Raw genomic sequence first — 21,640 nt, forward strand, 5'->3', positions numbered from 1 at the left:
AGAGAGAGGGAGAACAGGATCTGAAGCAGGCTCCAGGCTCCATGCTGTCAGCACAGAGCCTGATGCAGGGCTCGAACTCATGAACCATGAGATCATGACCTGAGCTGAAGTTAGATGCTTAATCGACTAAGCCACCCAGGTGCCCCAAGAAGCAACTGTATTTTATTTTATTTATTTATTTTTTTACAAATAGTTTATCGTCAAGTTGGTTTCCATATAACACCCAGTGCTCGTCCCCACAAGTGCCCTCCTCCATGCCCATCTCCTCTNTAAAATCGACTAAGCAACAATGAAACAATCTGATTTTTAAAATGAACAAAAGACTTGAATAGTTGTTTCTTTAAAGAAGACAGAAGCATTTGAAAAGATACTCAGCAACAGTAACCATTAGAGAAATGCAAAACCATAGTGAGATACCACCTCATACTCATTTAGGGTGGCTATTATCAAAAGAAAAGAAAATAAGTATTGATGAGGATGTGGAGAATATGGAACCCTTGTGCACTGTTGGTAGAATGTAAACTACCACTAGTTGTAGTGTAGTAGTGTAGCTACTAGGTGTAGCCACTATGGAAAACAGTATGGTATTCCTCAAAAAATAAAAAATAGAACTGCCATATGATCTTGTACTTCCATTTCTGGCTATAAACTTAAAAGAATTAAAAGCAGAGTCTTAAAGAGATATTTGAACAGCCATGTTCATGGCAGCATTATTCACACTAGTTAAAAGGAGAAAGCAACCCAAGGGTCCATTGATAGATGAATGGATAAAGAATTGTGGTGTATGCATACATGGAGTATTATTCAACTTTAAAAAGGAAGGACATTCTGACACATGCTATATGGATGAGCCTAGAGGATATTATGTTAAGTGAAATAAACCAATTGCAAAATGAAAATATTGTATGATTCCACATATATGAGATACCTAGAGTTGTCAAATTCATAGAGACAGAAAGTAGATTGGTGGATGCCAGGGGCTGGGGGAGATGGGAGAATGGTGAATCGTTTCATAAGTACAGAGTTTGAGTTTTACAAGATGAAAAAACTTTTGCACACTGGCTGCACAACATGAATGTACTACACACTTGAATATTTAAAAATGCTTAAGACAATACATTTTATGTTATATGTATTTTGCCATAATTTAAAAAAATGAGAGATAACGCTTGAAAATCTGAATAGTCATCTTTTTTGGGGGGGAAGAAATAACAGAAGATGAGGCACATTAGGCTTTAGATACCAAATGGCAACAGCCAGCTTGAGCTGAGCACAGTGCTCTGCTCTTCCGATGAGCCTCTTGGTATTCTCCATAGGCCCTAACATGCTATCTTCTTTCAATTAAGTAATCTATCCGGCCACTATAGGCCTTTGGATTTGTCACCCGTGGATTAAACTGTCTCTATGGTCCTTTCTAGTAGTAATATTTATGATTCTAGAATTTTAGTCATTAGGAACACTCTGTAAGTAAATGAGGTAAGTGAGTGAAAATGTAGCAAAGTGACATTCAAGTTACTTTCTTGGCATCTCTTTTCTCAGGTCCTTGGGAAGGTTGATACCCATGCCCATAATGGGCAGGAAAAACATTTAGCTAGTAACATTTATTTAGTTGCTCCCCGACCTTTGGATAACCCCAGTCTCCAGTGGGGGTTTATGCTCGGAGCCTAAGCCTCTAGTATGACTCAGAGTATTGTGGCTTGCTGATACCTTGATCCAGAGGACACTGTTGTCAACAAGATGGACAAAATCCCTAAATATTGCAAAACGAATGCCCCTAATGTCATGAGAAAATGATGAGAGAAATAACCTAGACAAGGGGGATATTTGCTTCTAGAAAAAGAAGATGATTTAAAAATGTCTGAAGAGAGCAGAGAAAAAATAGATCTGTTCCTTACATAGCCCTGCTAGTTCAATATCAGTATGCTGTGACTGCTGTGCATGACACCATGATATACAACTCTATTTTTGATCCTGGGAAAGAACAACTTGATTATTGGAAGTCTGGAGTAAAGTAATTTTGGAAGATCCCCCCATCCCTTTATGTGGAAAAAAATAAGATCAGCTCAAATAAAATATCAGATGATTCTATTTTAAGAAGATTATCCCTGCCTTGATCCATCATTCATTCATTCACTTGTTCATTCATCCATTTATTTTACCAGTATTTGTTTAACATCTACTTGTGCCAGTCCCTGGCTAGTAAGCAAGACAGCTAAGATTCCTGCTCTCATGGAATTTAGATAGTGGGGGAAGACAGACAACTAAAAATAGTTTGTTGATGTCTGATCAATAATTTCCTAGAGGATATTATTTGGTTTCCTTTTTCTGCTCAATATGTCCAAGGCAGTTTGGTAGATGCTCTGGAGTCAGCTTAGTGGATAAGACAGGCATTGAACAAGAATGATAACATAGTTTTGTAGTTTTTATTAGTTTTGACTGCATAGGATCTGGGAAGTTGCTACAGAGGTGGTATTAGTATCTAGTCTTAGAGGATGTCTATGTTCTTAGTAGGCAGAGGCTGAGAGATTTATTGCAGGCTGAAGCTGGAACAGAGCTGGAGGCAGGAAGTATGGAATGGTAAGAATGTTTGTGGAGAGCAAGATTTTCTGTGGAGCTGAGTGAGCTACATTTATTCCAGTAAGTGTGAATATTGTACTGAGATGTAATTATAGAGAGAGTCCTTCCTAGGGGTAGCCTCTCTTACCGCAGTGTTTGGAGTCCTGCTGAGAAGAGGCTGCCACAGGCCTAAGATTCACTATGAAAAAATCTTATATTTTGTAGTTTGTTTATGCGTGGGGATGGGTAGTTGTAGTGTGCGGGATGACAGAATTGAAACTTCTGCACAGTATTTGCACCAATTCATTCAATTGCACTAGATATACTTGGAATTAAGCTTGTGGATTCTACTAAGTGAATTTATGAGAAATACTTTACTAATTCATGAAAAATAATATAAGAATAATGATTTTACCATTTGCCAAAAGTATCTGGTGACCTTAACCTAGTAAGACTGTTTTAAAAAGCTACATATCTTATGTTTGGCAAGAATATAAAACACATTTACTTAAAAAAAAGATGAAGTGTGCTATATACCATTTTGGGCCATACCTGTGATCACTTCAGCCATATACGCTTTACATATATGTACAATTAAAATAATAGCTAACATTTGTGTAGTGCTTACTACGCGCTAGGTATCCTACTAAATAATTTACATATATTGACTCAGATGACTGTCCTGATAACTCTTTTGGCGCTATTATTACACCCATTTTATAGAGGAAGAATTACAGGGAGGTTGAATAACTTGCCCAAGGTAGCCTGGCTAGTAAAGATGATGCTGGGATGTCAACCCAGGCCTGGTTCCAGATTCTGTGCTATGTATAATGCCTCTGAAAAGTAAAACAAGAACAAATTTAGAAAATGGCAAATCATGATACTGGAGTGGGCTGTGTTGGATTTGTATGTTTTCCAGTGTTTATTGAGCACTTACTGCATTGTGTGAGGCACTGTTGAGGTACTGGGATACCCAGAGGTACACAAAGCAGATGGAAGCCCTGCCCTCAGGATGCTTATGTCCCAATATGTCTACTCTTTTTATTCTAAAGACATTGGTCTCTGTTTGACTATGTTCCAAGCTATCTGTGTTAAAGGACCAGTTTTCTTTTATTTCAACTTTTTTTTTTTTTTTTTTAATTTTTTTTAATGCTTTATTTCTAGGAGAGAGAGAGAGACAGCGCGAGCAGGGGAGGGTCAGAGAGAGAGGGAGTCACAGACTGAAACAGGCTCCAGGCTCCGAGCTGGCAGTCAGCACAGAGCCCGACGCGGGGNAGACAGCCCATTTTTACAGTATTAGATTCCATAGATATAAAGTTACTTTGTCAATTTTCTTTCTTTTTGATTTTTTATGTTTATTTTTATTTTTGAGAGAGAGAGAGACAGAAACGAGTGGGGGAAGGGAAAAGGGAGACACAGAATCTGAAATAGGCTCTAGGCTCTGAACCATCAGCACATAGGCTAATGCAGGGCTTGAGCTCGGCAATGGTGAGATCATGACCTAGGCTGAAGTCAGACGCTCAGACTGAGCCACCAGCTGCCCCTACTTTATCAATTTCCTATATATGTCAAAGGCTTACTCTCAGTCTTTTGCTTATCTTATTATGGGTCACGATAGCTCACCAAATGGCAACAGGCCAAACATTTGTCATAGCTGCCATATGCTCTATCTTTGACAACTATCTGGACAGTTGCTGCCCATAACACCATGTTGCTGCCCATAACACCATTGATTTGAAAAATAAAGATGAATTGGATTGACAATACAGTAGTCTTTTTTCTGTAAAGGGCTAGATAGTAAATATTTTAGGCTCCGTGGACCAATCTCTGTCACATTGACTCAACTCTACTATCTTGCTTTCCAGGAGTCATGAATGATATGTAAGTACATGAATGTGGCTATGTTCCAATAAAACTTTATTTATAGTCAATGCTATATGGATTGTATATAATTTTTATGTACCATGAAATATAATTCTTTTTTGATTTTTCAACCATTTATAAATATAAAAGATATTCTTACCATGTGGGTCACACAAAAACAGGCAGCGAACTGGACTTGGCCTACAGGTTATAGTTTTCTCATCCTTGCAGTAAACCAATTTTGGACAATAGAAATATCCTGGAATATCTAACTTCCTTGATTTTGCTAAGGAATAAATGCAAGCTACCATATTTTTGTACTTTGTAATGACTATTCCTGGTAGTATCTGTAAACACAAAATAGCTTAAAAGGCCAAAACTGCACACTGGAAATGATAATAAAAATTTAAAAAGATTAGAACTCTCATGGATTGCCCACAGGAATGTAAGAGGATGCAGCCAATTTGGAATACAGTCTGGCAGCTCCTCAAAAAGTTAAGCCCAGAGTTACCATATGATTAATAATTTCACTCGTAGAGTGAAACAAAATAATCAAACACTTGTATATGAAGGTTCAGGGCAGCATTATTCATCATAGCCAAAAAGTAGAAACTTCTCAAATGTCCGTTAAATGATGAATAAATGAAATATGGTATATCCGTAGAATGGGATATTATTTGGCCATAAAAAAGAATGAAGTAATGATACATACTTTAATATGGATCAACCTTGAAAACATTAAGTGAAAGAAACCAGATGCAAAAGGTCACGTATTCCATGATTTCCATTTATATAAAATGTCCAGAATAGGCAAATCCATAGAGATAAAACTACTTTTCATCTCTAAAATGCTGGTTGCCAGAGGCTAGGGCCATGGAGAAGAGAATGGAGAGTGTATTTTTGAGATGATGAAAATGTTCTGGAATTTGATAGTAGTGATGAGTATACCCTGTAAATACACTAAAACCCAATGAATTATATACTTTATAAATTTTATGTACATGAATTATATATCAATAAGGTTAATTTAAAAAAATTAAGCATGGAGGTATTTTATTATTTTAGTTTTTACTGAAAAACTTCATTTTTAATTTTTAAAATTTAATTCCAGTATAGTTAACATACAGTGTTATATTAGTTTCAGGTATGTAATATAGTGAGCCAACAATTCTATACATTACTCAGTGCTCATCATAAGGTTGTTATTTTTTCAAAACTTAACAAAAGAATCAAATTTTATCAACAACATTTGACCTGGAAAAATTTGACCTCAGTAAAGATAATAACCATAGTAAAAACTTTGTTAAAATTGATAACATTTTATTTGAACAAAACATTGATAAATCTTTCTTGATGAGATGTGATTCAACACATTTTTATCTACTATTGATAAAAATTGACTCAATGAAAATGACTTTAGCTGAACAAACAAAACAAAACAAAACAAAACAAAACAAAAAGCCCTGGAAGTGGTTTAGCTGATCTCCATAGAGAATGGACCAAGAAATGAAATGGGCTTAATGGCATTCACTCCCCCAAATTATTTCGTAACCCAAATTAATAAACATTAGTACTACTCAGTTATAGTATTTGTATTACAAATGCAGAATCAAAACATCCTTAGTCAAAATGGCAGACATGGAGCACATGGGTGGCTCAGCCAGTTAAGTGTCTGGCTCTTGATATCGGCTCAGGTCATGATCTCATGGTTCATGAGTTCAAGCTCTGATGTCAGGCTCTGCACTGACAGCGTGAAGCCTGCTTGGGATCATCTCTCTCCCTCTCTCTCTGCTCCTCTCCTGCTTTCTCTCTCTCTCAAAAATAAATAAACATTAAAAAAATGGCAGATAAAACACATCATACACTGGGATTCTAATATCGCTCTAAAATTTGTTGTATTAGCTTGCTAGGGTTGCCATAACAAAATACCAGAGACTGGATGACTTAAAAAACAGGTACTGCTTTTGTCATAGTTCTGGAGCCTCAAAGTCCAAGGTATGGGCAGAATTGGCTTCTTCTGAGACCTCTCTCCTTAGCTTATAGGTAGCCACCTTCTTCTTGTGTCCTCACATGGAGTTTCCTCTGTTCATATGCATGTCTGTGTCCAAATTTCCTCTTCTTATAAAAACACCAGTCACATTGGATTAGGGCACACCCTAACATCCCTATTTTAACTTAATCACCTTTTAAAGGCCCTCTCACCAAATAAAGTCATATTCTGAGGTGCTGGAGATTAGGACTTCAACATACAAATTTGTGGGGCACATACTTCAGTGCATATCATTTATGTGGTAATAGTGCATATACACACTTTATGACTTCACAGGCTCCTTGAAAGTTAAGAATAGGAAACCTTAGGTATTATCCATCTAATGTAGCTTCTACCTTCGATCAGAAAGAGGAATGGAGACAACATTACACAAAGCACATGTGTCTGACTTTCAGCTTTTTGTCCCAGGATAGAAGAAGAGTCTGTATTCAAGAGGAAAACAATATCCTTCAATTTTGTTGCCATAAATGACACCCTGTTCTATAACTAAAGGAGTGCTCTTTGAGAATCATGAAAATCTTGTTTGCATAGTTTAGTAATGATGGAGCATTACTTATGAAAATGTAGTGAACAACAGGCAACATCTTTATAACCCCAATGCTGGACCACACCCAGACATTGTTTTAAAAAGGGCTTCAGGATTAAGTTCACCTTAGATTGGTATCAAGAGTCTCCCTTAGAGGCTTTAGCTATCTGATAACAGGTATTCGGGCTCAGAGTTAGAAATGGGAGAAGGAAAGCTTCAGAGGTCACTAGTGCTTGGTTTTTGGAGCCTCTTTTCTTAGCTAGAGAAATTTAGGGACTTCTTAAATTGTTAGGGGAGAAGATGTCATGAGGACACCAAGTTTTGATGAAATCTTAGAGATTCTTTTGACAGTATTTTAAAAGTGTCCTGTCTGGAAGCAAATTATAAACAATTGTTATTAATTTAATTCATTCATGTTTATATTCCTCCTTCCACCAAATGTTTATTAAGTGTCTACCATATATCAAGCATGTTCTAGGTGATGGGTATTTAATCATGATCATATGGAGGCCACAGTTAGGAAACAGGCCATTAAATGAGTAATTACCATACAGTGTGATAAGGTCTGTAATAGAGAACAGCAGAGTGGATCATAGGAGCCTACAGGNATAAAAATTGACTCAATGAAAATGACTTTAGCTGAACAAACAAAACAAAACAAAACAAAACAAAACAAAACAAAAAGCCCTGGAAGTGGTTTAGCTGATCTCCATAGAGAATGGACCAAGAAATGAAATGGGCTTAATGGCATTCACTCCCCCAAATTATTTCGTAACCCAAATTAATAAACATTAGTACTACTCAGTTATAGTATTTGTATTACAAATGCAGAATCAAAACATCCTTAGTCAAAATGGCAGACATGGAGCACATGGGTGGCTCAGCCAGTTAAGTGTCTGGCTCTTGATATCGGCTCAGGTCATGATCTCATGGTTCATGAGTTCAAGCTCTGATGTCAGGCTCTGCACTGACAGCGTGAAGCCTGCTTGGGATCATCTCTCTCCCTCTCTCTCTGCTCCTCTCCTGCTTTCTCTCTCTCTCAAAAATAAATAAACATTAAAAAAATGGCAGATAAAACACATCATACACTGGGATTCTAATATCGCTCTAAAATTTGTTGTATTAGCTTGCTAGGGTTGCCATAACAAAATACCAGAGACTGGATGACTTAAAAAACAGGTACTGCTTTTGTCATAGTTCTGGAGCCTCAAAGTCCAAGGTATGGGCAGAATTGGCTTCTTCTGAGACCTCTCTCCTTAGCTTATAGGTAGCCACCTTCTTCTTGTGTCCTCACATGGAGTTTCCTCTGTTCATATGCATGTCTGTGTCCAAATTTCCTCTTCTTATAAAAACACCAGTCACATTGGATTAGGGCACACCCTAACATCCCTATTTTAACTTAATCACCTTTTAAAGGCCCTCTCACCAAATAAAGTCATATTCTGAGGTGCTGGAGATTAGGACTTCAACATACAAATTTGTGGGGCACATACTTCAGTGCATATCATTTATGTGGTAATAGTGCATATACACACTTTATGACTTCACAGGCTCCTTGAAAGTTAAGAATAGGAAACCTTAGGTATTATCCATCTAATGTAGCTTCTACCTTCGATCAGAAAGAGGAATGGAGACAACATTACACAAAGCACATGTGTCTGACTTTCAGCTTTTTGTCCCAGGATAGAAGAAGAGTCTGTATTCAAGAGGAAAACAATATCCTTCAATTTTGTTGCCATAAATGACACCCTGTTCTATAACTAAAGGAGTGCTCTTTGAGAATCATGAAAATCTTGTTTGCATAGTTTAGTAATGATGGAGCATTACTTATGAAAATGTAGTGAACAACAGGCAACATCTTTATAACCCCAATGCTGGACCACACCCAGACATTGTTTTAAAAAGGGCTTCAGGATTAAGTTCACCTTAGATTGGTATCAAGAGTCTCCCTTAGAGGCTTTAGCTATCTGATAACAGGTATTCGGGCTCAGAGTTAGAAATGGGAGAAGGAAAGCTTCAGAGGTCACTAGTGCTTGGTTTTTGGAGCCTCTTTTCTTAGCTAGAGAAATTTAGGGACTTCTTAAATTGTTAGGGGAGAAGATGTCATGAGGACACCAAGTTTTGATGAAATCTTAGAGATTCTTTTGACAGTATTTTAAAAGTGTCCTGTCTGGAAGCAAATTATAAACAATTGTTATTAATTTAATTCATTCATGTTTATATTCCTCCTTCCACCAAATGTTTATTAAGTGTCTACCATATATCAAGCATGTTCTAGGTGATGGGTATTTAATCATGATCATATGGAGGCCACAGTTAGGAAACAGGCCATTAAATGAGTAATTACCATACAGTGTGATAAGGTCTGTAATAGAGAACAGCAGAGTGGATCATAGGAGCCTACAGGGAGAAGGGCACCCATGTCAGGCAGAGTGGTCAGGAGAGCTTTCCCAAAAGGCATGAGGGCAAAGCTGAGACCTGAAAATAAATAGAATTCAGGTGAAGATGGATTGGGGGGTGGGGAGCTGGTGAAGGAAATACGCAAGAGATGTTGATGGGACCAGAACACATTCACTTTGGCTGAAGCATAGCATGTAGACAAGGAGGGAACACAGGTGAGGCTGCAGGAGTAGGTGGGGTGGGGATGACGGGTGGGGTAGGGGGATGCAGCTCCTAAAGATCTCTTGAGATAGGATAAAAAAAGGAGCATATTCCAGGAGCTCCTTATTTACTCTTGGTCTGCTTCTATGATTCTGAGGTGCTCCAAGGAGGCTGTATTATGACTGTGGGCTTTAGAGCTTCCTAACCTCATTACTTAATCTCTGTTTCAGTGCCCTCCCTTATCTGTAAAATGTAGCTAAAATAGTACCTACCTCAGAGGATTATTGTGAGTATGAAATAAGATTATGCATATAAACTGCTCTGAAGGAATGCCTACAACATAATACATTCTCATGAAAGTGTAGCTATTAACAGAATCCTTATTGTGAAGCCCATCTTACCAAATCCTAGGGCCTCTTTGTTCTAGAACGAAATTACAGTGTTTTGGCTGTTGAAGATTTCTTGCCTTTTTTACCTTGCATCCTGGGTTTCAAAATAATGGTAAGAATGTGTTCTAATTGCTTTATGACACATGCTTGGAATTATGGTCTCTTTACTGTTATTATGCCACAAATGCTCCGAGCCTAGAGCCTGGAACATTTATGATCAGGTGAGTCATGGAGTAGTATACAAGTCCAGACTGCTGTAGGGAACTTCCTGTTTGTTGGTCAGTGACTGTGAGAGCTGGGATGGTCTGGGTAGAGTCATCCTCATGGCCAAATGTCCACTGCTCAGGAAAGCTGAAGGAAGCTACGGCATACTTTGTGCCTTGTTAATAAAGGAGCAAAGGTTTCAGGTGAACCTTGGAATTTGTGGTTTCTCGGTGGGAAGCTGGGTTAACGACTTGTTTGTACTTTTCATTTCCTTTCATGGGAGGCTAACAATAATTCCCTGGTCTGGTGATTGCTGTAAGGACTAGTCTTGTATAGTATGGTCCTAATATAAAAGCAGTTAAGGAATTCACTTAGTCAATTACTTTGATAAGTATTTACTGATGCTGTATTAAGAATGGGATATAAATATTACTAGTACATGGTCCCTACCCATGACAGGTGAGATTGATATGTCTACTAATAATTGAAGCAAAACAGTAAATGCTAACATAGATTTCTGTTCAAGATGCTATAGGATTGTAGACGGAAAAATTCTAATCTTGTTCATGGTTCTCATGGTTAATTTTATGTGTCCATTTGCCGCTGCCATGGTGCCCAGATACATGGTCAAATATTATTCTGGGGATTTCAATGAAGAGATTTTTTGATGAGATTAGCATTTGAATCAGTGGACTTTTGAGTAAAGCAGATTGCTCTCCATAATGTGGGTGGGCCTTATCCAGTCAGTTGAAGGCCTCAATAGAACAAGACTGGCAGACTTTTCCCAAGCAAAAAAGAACTTTGCAGCAGATGACCTTCATCCCAAATTGCAACAGTGGCTCTTCCTGGATCTCCAGCCTGACAACCTTTGGACTTGAACTGTAGCACCTGCCCTTCCCTAAATCTGCAGCCTGCCAGCCAATCCTACATATCTTGAGTTTGCCAGCTTCCACGATTGCATGAACCCATTCCTTAAAATTAATCTCTTTACCCCTATATTTACATCCCATTGCTTCTGTTTCTCTGGAGAACCATGAGTAATACAAAGTGATCAGGGAAAGCTTCACAGAATAGGTGATATTTGACCTGAATCTTAAAGGATGAATCAGAGGCGTCTGTACAGGGTTGGGTAGGGGCATTCTAGGCAGAGAGACCTGCAAGCACAAAGACATAGAGAGTTCCAACAGCAAGGGGCTTTGGGAAAACTGTTAACAGCTTGGTTTTCTTGAACTCAGGATGTTTGAGAGATATGGAGGGAGATGGGAAGAGGAAAGCAGGAAAATCATGAAGGGTGTGTATGTGTACATGTATGTGTATGTGTATGTGGTGAATATGTGAGCAGTCACTCAGAGGTTGTGGGGAGTGGAAAGGAGTGTTTAGAAAGTGCTGGAAGTAGAGGGGATTCAGGCAAGAGATGGCAAAGCGATGCATAAGGTAGTGGTGGCAAGGAAGGGGCAGGAAAATGGCTTTGAGAGTTGAAAGGGATATTTATGGGACCTTATGGATTGGGTCCAAGGTGGGGTTAATGGCAGCAAGGGCGTAGTAAAGGATGGCACCTCACTCTGGTTTAGGCCTATTGGTTGGGTGGTGGCACTGTGACTCATCTATTACAGATTTTATGATGTTGGATTATCCTGGATAACTTCCAAAAGGGTTTAATTAACAAAGTGCTAAAACAGAACTAAACCACAGACAACAAGAATAGCCTGCTAGGGAGGTTCTGGAAAAAGAGAGAATTAAAACATACGTTATAGATCCCCATCTCTTATCAGCTTCACTCTATGTCAAAGATAGTTAATTTCCCACTCAAGCTGGAGCATGTGAATTCTAGGGGGACAACCTGAGCCTAAAGTAAAGAAGTTGTGATGCCAGCTTCCCTATTCCCTGTATATAATTGTCCCCGCTGCACGTGTAACAAAGCAAAGTATGAACTGACATCATGTCCTGGCAGAAAATGTGGTCCTTCCTTTGGGATAACACGGTAAGACTGGTTTTCCTGCAATGCCCTCACTTCCTGCCTTCAGGAACATGCACCATATGAGGTCAGCCTGCAATTAGCTTGCTTGTGCCCACATTCCTTTGCAGCACTTTGGAGTTTATTATAAATTGCCCTGAATATCTCATTTTTATATTTTGTGAGTCCACAGCCCTCATCTTATTTATCCACTATGTTTTTCTTGAAGTTTCAAGTTTCTAGTCCCTAACTTTGTATGCCTTGTTTTTCTCCCACATTTTATTTAAATTCAAGTTAGCTAACATGTCGTGTAGTATTGGTTTCAGGAGTAGAATTTAGTGATTCGTCACTTGCATGCAACACCCAGTGCTCATCCCAACAAGTGCCCTCCTCAATGCCCATCACCCATTTTCCCCACCCCCCACCAACCTCCCACTCCATCACCCCTTAGTTTGTTCTCTATACTTAAGAGTCTCTTATGGTTTGCCTCCCTCTCTGTTTTTATCTTATTTTATTTTTCCTTCCCTTCCCTTATGTTCATCTGTTTTGTTTCTTAAATTCCATTGACTGCTTAGTAATATCTCACCTCTTCTTTATCTATTCATCAGTCAATGGACATATTTGGGCTTTTTTCATAATTTGGCTACTGTTGGTAGTGTTTTTGTAAACATTCAGATATATGTGCCTCTTTCAATAGTAATTTTGTACCCTGTAGATAAATACTTAGTAGTGCAGTTGCTGGATCAGAAGGCAGTTTTCTTTTTAACTTTTTGAGGAACTTCCATACTGTTTCCAGAGTGGCCGCAGCAGTTTGCATTCCCACCAGCAGGGCAAGAGGGTTCTGCTTTCTCCACCTCCTGCCAACATCTGTTGTTTCCTGAGTTGTTAATGTTAACCATTCTGACAGGAGTGGGGTGGTATCTCATTGTGGTTTTGATTTGTATTTCCCTGATGAGGAGTGATGTTGAGCATTTTTTCATGTATCTGTTAGCCATTTGTATGTCTTCAGCATTATGTCTGTTCGTGTCTTCTTCCCTTTCTTTTTTTTTATATTGATTATTTTGAGAGGTGGGGAGGGGCAGAGAGAGGGAAAGGGAGAATTTGCTGATAGCACAGGGCTTGATCCCATGACCTGCGAGATCATGACCTGAGCCAAAGTTAAGAGTCATACACTTGACCCACTGAGCCACCCAGGTGCCCCTCTTCTGATCTTTTCTTAACTGGATTATTTATTTTTATGGTGTTGAGTTTGATAAATTCTTTATAGATTTTGGATACTAGCCCTTTATCTGATAGGTCATTTGCAAATATCTTCTCCAATTTGGTAGGTTGCCTTATTTAGTTTTGTTGATTATTTCCTTCATTGTGCAGAAGGTTTCTATCTTGATGAGGTCCCAATAGTTCATTTTTACTTTTGTTTTTCTTGCCTCCGGAGACATGTCCAGTAATAAATTGCTAGGGCCCAGGTCAAAGAGGTTGCTGCCTGTGTTCTCTTCTAGGATTTTGATGGTTTCCTGTCTCACATTTAGGTCTTTCATCCATTTTGAATTAATTTTTGTGTATGCTGTAAGAAAGTGGTCCAGTTTTATACTTCTGCATGTTGCTGTCCAGTTTTCCCAGCCCCATTTGTTGAAGAGACTGTCTTTTTCCCATTGGCTGTTCTTTCCTGCTTTGTTGAAGATGAGTTGGCCATTTAATTTTGGGTCCATTTCTGGGTTTCTATTCTGTTCCATTGATCTATGTGTCTGTTTTTGTGCCAGTACCATACTATCTTGATGTCTACAGCTTGTAATATAGCTTAAAGTCCAGAATTGTGATGCCTCCTTCTTTGCTTTGCTTTTTCAACATTACTTTGGCTATTTGGGGTCTTTTATGCTTCCATACAAATTTTAGAATTGTTTGTTCTCACTCTGTGAAAAGTGCTGGTATAATTTGATAGACATTGCATTGAATGTGTAGATTGGTTTGGGTAATGTTGACATTTTAACAATATTTGTTCTTTGAATCCACGAGCATTGATTGCCTGTACTTCTGCTTAAGGCAATAGGAATTATGTGTCATCTGCCCTTAAAACTGACATTTACCTATTCATTCATTCATTCATTCATTCAACAAACATTCATTGAGTATTTATTATGAGCCAAGTATATGATCCTGCCCAATCTACATCCTTGACTCCCTCTCCCCCTCAATAGTTGCAGTCGTAGAGACGTGTTCCTATCTCAAGGCCTTTCTACCTGTCTACTGGCTGCCTGGAGTGCCCTCCTCCAGAACTTCCCAATACTCAGGTTTCCTTGATCTCATGTCCTCAGAGAGACTAGCCTTCCATGCATCTGCTCTCTATCTCATTATCCTTTGCTTTGTATAGAGCACATGTTATAAAAAATCAGCTTGTTTGTTTAGTTGTTTACGGTCTATTTCTTCCTGTTTGGGCATAAGCTACAGGAGGGCAGTGTTGTTTTGTTCCCTGTGTAACCTGTGTGCTTAGCATGGTGCCTGGCTCGTAGTAGGTGTTCTGTAGGTACCTTTGGAATCAATGAATCAGCTGTTTTAGGCAATGAGGCATCTGCCCTGCTACTCTTCATGGAGAAGACGGGCTTTAAGTACATACTTGTAATGAATATACCGTACGAAACAGTGCATACAGAAGTATGGTAACTTATAACAGGGGGAATTCATTGAGACCCTGGGTTCAGAGAAAGGCCCCTGAACCCAGTGAAATTTAAGTGGAGACCCAAAGGACTTCACAATCTCTTTTACACACTAGTCAGTATGGCCCAGTTTTCTTGTGCTTTATGCTACCCAGAAGCTCCTTCAGCTTTGACTCCTAGGATAAGACCTTTGATTATTAATGGGGTAAGGAGGTAATGTACCCTTCTAGCTATTTTAGGACACTCAGCACTTTTAAGATACATCACAGTCAGTCCATTTTAGCATATAATAAATAAGAATGTGTCAATCCAGCCCATTTTACCATCATGTTTATTAATGGGATTCAATGTTTCAGCTGCTCATGCATTCATTTAATGATCACAAACGTTAAACTGATGCCAACACACACATGACAAATCTTACTCCGTGTATCTCCTCTTCTGCAGAGGCAGTTAACCTTCATGCTGCCTGCGGTTGTTTCTTCCACTACAGCAGCACTGTTGTGTTAGGATTTAACGGAAGAGAGTTTTTCTTCTTTATATACCACAACGTTGCCAGTGAAGGACTGTCTGGTGTGCATTTGTGGGTTGTTACTCTGATGATCTATTTTATTAAAGGGTCCCTCTAGATATTATTACCTTGATCTTGCCCTTGATATCAAAAATGTCACTGCCACATGGCTGATGGAAAAATGTTTCATTGCTGGGAGCAGAGCCACATAAACACTTAATCACAGCTCTCCCTTTCCCTGTTTTATAACCCACCATAACCATAACTATCTCCCCATATATTTATTTCATTGCTGCAAAAGTTGATGTTTGTTGATTCAGTGGCTAGTTAGGGCTCCCTTCTAGTCCACTGAAAAGGTCTTTGTGTTTAGGGAATCAAATTATAATTTCAGCTGGTTTCTCCATCTCTTCAACAGAAAAATGGGTATGTGACCAGAATGTACAATATGTAATTAGACTGGAAGATGGGACTCTGTTATTCCAAAGCTACAGTCAGGCCCCAGAGGATGAGAATTGGAGGAGTGGCTATCTTTGGAGTCCTCTGTCTTATAGCCTTCTTTCTCTGTTATCTGTGTGACCTTTGACAAACCTCATCTCTTTATGCAGCCCTGTCTTTCCCTATGAAGCCACGAGATTGGATTATATTGTGTGTGGACTCCCTTCTGGGAGGCAGCCAGAAGATTTATTGACAAGGTGTGGACATTTCTTGCTATGGAAAACTTCTGTTTGGTAGAATTGCTGAGGGACTCCATGCAGGCGACTTTATGGCCTCTAGTTACCTCTTCTAGCTTTTAGCATCTTTGAAACCAGCTGGAGGGAAAGAGAGAAGAGAGAATAGAAAATTGTGCTTACTCTGTAAACAGTTAATAATGCTATCAATTTCTACCTCATTGCCATATAATGGAGATAGGAATCTCATTATTCAGAGACATGCAAATGTAGCAATTCTAGTCTTTACATACAGCCTCTGAATCACCATGCTGCTCACACCATGTAATTGCTCTGTGAACTCAGGCGCATAAAAAGTGTCACTCTAATCACTGCCAGTCACGGCACTACTGAAGAAAGAACTAGAATAATAGGTATTTGAAGGGGGACATGCTGAGGATTGCACTGTTGCAAGGCAAAAACAGGTTGCTAGACACAGTGGCCTCTGATTGGCTTTGCAGAGCCACTGGCTGGAAACTGACACGGCTGTCCCCCAAATAATGGCAAAGTTTGAATGCGGCTCCGAGAGACTTATTTTAAAATTAAACTAGCAAGGTTAGAAATGAGGGCTCTCTGTGTCCTTGAAGAATGCTATCAGATCTGATCTTTAACTACATTACTCACTTCCACTATACCAGAAATAGGGACTTTTGGGGCTCCTGGGTAGCTCAGTTAACTGTCCAACTCTTGATTTCATCTCAGGTCATGATCCCACTGTCATGGGATTGAGCCCCACGTCGGGGTCCACACTGAGTGTGGAGCCTGCTTAAGGTTTTTCTTCTCTGTCTCTCTCTGTCCCTCTCCCCCAATTACATGCTGTCTCTCTTGAATAAGAAATAAACAAATAAAAAAGTAAAAAAAAATGGAGACTTTTAGGAGTTTCTTTGGCCTAGATATGTGCTGTCCAATACGGCAGCCACTAGCCACATGGCTGTTGAGCACTTGAAATATGGCCAGTACAATGAGATAAGCTGCAAATGTAAAATACATACTAGATTTCAAAAAATTATGGAAAAAATGAATGTAAAAGAGCTCTGTGATAATTTTATACTGGTTACATGTTAATAATATTTGAGGTACGTTGAGCTAAACAAAATATATATTCAAATTATTTTCTCTTGTTTTTTTTCTACTTTTTTAATGTGACTACTTAGAAAATATAAAGTTGTATATGTGGATCACATTTTATTTCCCTTGGACAATACTAGCCTGGAGAAATCAGATGCTTGTTTATGCTGATTGCTAAGATTCTACCTTGTTTTTATGGCTTTCTTGACAAAGTCAAGTTCCTTTAAAGGGGATTCTTCACATTGATTCAAGGAGTCTGGTTCCTTGTTGCTGTTTAGGCTCAGAGTTCTTCATATCAGTCTGCTCACCATTCTTCCTGGCACCTCTCTGCTTGTCACCCTTGACCGTGACTCCCAGTGTGAACAGCCTGGGTAAAATATGTCCCTGTTTTTGTAAAGAAGGCACCGTTTCCAAGGACACTTGTCTCAGTTCTAGGTGGACTATGACTCATGGAGGTCATTGGAGTGTAAATCTGACACAGGTTTAACCTTTTGATGGGATTTGTGTTTTGTTTCAGAAAAACTATGGGGGCATCAAAACAGCAACACATCACTAACAGCATGTGGTTGTAGAGAGAAGTAGGGGTTGTAGTTAGATGTCAGAAAACAGATTCAAATCCCTGGTCAGCCACTAGTTAGCTATGTTTGATTTGGACAGATCACTGTGCTGGAGCCTCAGTTTCTCTTTCTGTCAAATGCCTACAAGATGAACTCAACAATGCTTACTTCAGAGAGTTGTTGACATATCAAATGAGATAATGTATAAGAAAATACTTGTGAATGTGCAGCTCTGTTTATGGTGGCAAATTTATGGCCAGAGGGGTAGATCCTGTGGGCAGATGGTTTTGTTTGGCTGGAAAAGTGTGTTTTGTTTATTTGGATCAGAGTGCCTGCAGGGGGATGCTCTCAGTTTGTGATAGACTTTACTTCTGTTGCTATCTTAACTCAGCTGATTGGCATCACTTGCCTGGTTGCTGAAGATTGATGTGTTTGTGTACCTTCTAAGATGGGAGAGGCAACACGTAGTAACACAACCATGCCTGATTCTAGCTGACGTGGTTCCTACCCCCAGGGGCTCAAAGGAAGCATGTAAGTTATACCATAACCAAGTCTGGATGAATACATGTTTACCAAGCACCTGAAGGCTGCACCAAATTCCAGGGCTAAAACTTAAGAGGAACAAATCAACTGTGGATAGAGCAAAAGGATGAGCAACTCACTCTGCCTTAGGGAAGGATATTTAAGAGGTGGGGTATAGGAGGAAGAAAAGTAAAACTTTTTAGCCAACACTGGGCTATACTTAAAATTAGGCACTTGTCATATGCCATCTCATCCACCCCTTAAAAAGCTCTCAGAGCTGAATATTGTTATCTTCATTTTGCAGATAAGGTCTGGTGGTTTATGGAACCCACCCAAGGTCACAGACAATGGACAGAGCTAGGATTTGAATCCAGGTTCCTCTGAGTGGGCCCAAGGCCACCCAAGTACTTTCCCTTGGGATTAATGAAAGCATGATTCATACCGATTGTTTTATTTCTGTTTGCTGGGCCTCTCTCCTACTTCTGACCCACTGCTTTCTGAGAGAGTTGTTGTTTTTTTAACCTAAAATTTATTATTTATTAAAGTTACAGTAGCATACTTTTAAATGCATAAAAAACTGCAGAATTTTTTCAACAAAGTTACCAGATATATTTAAGGATATGATAAAGATATGACTTTTGTTCTGTTTTAAAGTCATCATGAGACCCAAAGTTGTACATCTGGGAAATGTACCAATGAAGCTCTCTTCCACTGGTGTGTATATTTTAATTGGTGTCATGTGAGAGTCTCTTCCATTTTGGTGATTGGCTAGAATCCAAGGTTGTTTGGAAGATGGTACTTGAAGTTCATAAGGGATCACTAACTCTTCTAAGAGGAGATGGACCACAAACGTCAAAGAGAGGGAAATGCCAGGTGCTGAATCCACCTTCCTGTGCTTGTTCACTTCCTAAGTAGACTGTGTCTTAGGTATCCTGTCCTACCTTTCCTTTGACATAAAGGGGGTTTTATGGCCTGTGGAAGTTTGTTGCTGGGACATCTGACCAACTGCAGTGAACTCTGATCCCTGCAGTAACCAGGGCTGTTTTATCATAAAAGCTGGGGGGCTCTGGTCCTCTTTTTTAAAAAAAAAAATTTCTAATGTTTATTTTTGAGAAAGAGAGAGAGCAAGCATGAGCATGAGAAAGTGGGGGAGGGGCCCAGAGAGAGGGAGACACAGAACCCGAAGCAGGGTCCAGGGTCTGAACTGTCAGCACAGAGACCACTGCAGGACTAGAACGCATGAGCAGTGAGGGAGACCATGACCTGAGCCACACAACCAACTGAGCCACACAAGTGCCAGGTTCTTGACTGTAGTAACCTTTAGCATTGATTCCCCACCCTCCACCTGGTAAGTTGCTTTGACCCCTTTCCATTGCTATGGCAATAAAAAGGCCTTTGTCTCACCCCTTTACCCTAGGCTGCCTTGGGATTGGCTATTTAAGTGGGCAAAGGTCAGGATGAGACAGTTACAACTGAGCACGCCTGGGGCAATGGCCTTGTTTTGGGCTTGCTATGTATCAGGAGACAACAGCCTTTGTCAGCCTGTGTTTGATTTCCTCTGCTCAAGTGGGGGTAAAGGTCACTGTGGGCTCATTCAGAGCCCAGGCTCTGGAATCTGACACACCTAGGTTTGAATCCCTACCACACCAAGTCCTGGGTGGGTCACCTGGGGCAAGTTGACTTAACCCTTAGCCATCTAAGCTCTATTTCCTCATGTATAAAATTATGTGGTAAGAGCAAGGTTGTTGTGAGATTTTATTAACAACAAGCACTTATGTTGCTCTTACTAAGTGTTAGGCACTGTTTTGAGTGTTTTACATCTATTAACTTAATGAATCCTACAAAACCCTATGAGGTAGGTACAAGTAGCATCCTCATTTTACAGATGAGGAAACTGAGACATGGAGAGGCTTAGTAATTTTCCCAATGTTCCAAAGCTACTAAATGCAGACCTGAGATATCAAAGCAGTGTGAGTCAAGTCTGTTCCTAAGCACTAGGCTATGCGTAAATATTAAACACATGCAAATTTGGAACACAGTACATGTTCAAGAAATTCTGTTAGTCCAATTATTGTTATTTTTAATGGTCCTGGCTTTCATGGCTTCCATGATCCACTTCAGAAGTGGAGTGAGACTCTGAGGCATTTTTGTAAGATTCTGACTTTTTTTTCATAATTCTGAGCTTGGGTGAGAGTATTGTGCCTGAATTCAGTTCCTCTGTCTTTTAACTGACTAATTAAACCTAAATATGTTCATCACATTTTTCAGTTTACATTTGACATCATACTTAATGATGAACACTGGCATCTTCTCATAGGTTTCTTATCAGCTAAAGTGAGTTAAGGTAGGTAAAGTACTTAGACATGTACTTGACAGTGAGTATGTGCTCTATCAAAAAAGAGTATAGAAGGGCCTTGAATATGATTTTACCTGATCCTCCACTTTGATCTTTCCTTGTGGGGCCTGCATATGTTCCCAGGTCACCTAGGACCAACCCAGACAGCTTACAGTTGTTGGATACTGTGTTGCCGTCTGCCGGGTCAGTAGCTCCTTGGGGTCAGAGTCTGGCTTGATGCATCCCTGATGGTCAAGGCCCACCATACTGACTGGGGCACTGAAAAGAAGCAGGAACTTGGCAAGAAGCTGAATTACATTTCTTAGTTCCAAATTCCAACAGGGAACAGGCAAAAAGAAACAAGAGGAACATATCTTCCTTTCCCAAACTTGCTTTTCTGCCTTTTAGGTCTTTATTTCAATGATTATTTCATGACACAAGGAGCTAATAACACCCTTCAGGAGGCTTAATAGTTAATCTAACATCACCTCGCTCAAACTGTCAAAATTACATAGAACTAAGTCACATTACATAGAAAATAGGGTTAAGGGACTATAGATACAATAAGGACAACATTGGCTCATATTGTTTCTGTAACTGTGAAGATTCTTTGCATATAATATCTTTCTATGCATATATATTTATATATTACATATTGAGATTTACCTATGTATCAGGAATTGTATGAATGTATGTATGTATTTAAATCTGAGAGAGAGCACAAATGGGGGAGGGGGGAGAGGGGGAGAGAGAGAGAATGAGAGAGAGAGAGAGAGAGAGAAAGAGAGAGAGAGAATCTTAAGCAGGCTCCATCCTGAGTGTGTGGAGCCTGACTTGGGGCTCTATCCCATGACCGTGGGATCATGACTTGGGCTGAAATAAAGAGTCAACTGACTGAGGTACCCAGGCACCCTCAGGCATTTTTAAAAGCTTTATCTGGGGGCGCCTGGGTGGCTTAGTTGGTTAAGCGTCCGACTTTCGCTTAGGTCATGATCTCACGGTTCGAGGGTTCGAGCCCCATGTCGGGCTCTGTGCTGACTGCCAGCTCAGAGCCTGGAGCCAATTTCAGAGTCTGTATCTCCCTCTCTCTCTGACCCTCCCCTGCTCACGCTGTCTCTCTCTCTCTCCTAGAAATAAATAAAAAAT

At 39.6% G+C, this 21,640-nt stretch overlaps 1 protein-coding gene across 3 annotated transcripts in view; it reads left to right on the plus strand.

The window, feature by feature from the left end:
* LOC144238402 (uncharacterized) overlaps nt 1-21,640 on the plus strand; it is a 164,849-nt gene that overhangs the window by 41,924 nt on the left and 101,285 nt on the right. Inside the window, exon 1 of one of the 3 annotated variants that reach the window (XM_077772193.1) lies at nt 12,148-12,170. The exons of the other annotated variants lie outside the window; for them this stretch is intronic. The gene's annotated coding sequence lies outside the window, so the exon portion shown is untranslated. Of the gene's footprint in view, nt 1-12,147; nt 12,171-21,640 lie in introns of those variants that run through there. 3 annotated transcript variants of the gene reach the window in all.

This window comes from Crocuta crocuta, unplaced genomic scaffold (genome assembly GCF_008692635.1).
Source record: "Crocuta crocuta isolate KB4526 unplaced genomic scaffold, BGI_CrCroc_1.0 scaffold216, whole genome shotgun sequence".
NCBI lineage: Eukaryota > Metazoa > Chordata > Mammalia > Carnivora > Hyaenidae > Crocuta > Crocuta crocuta.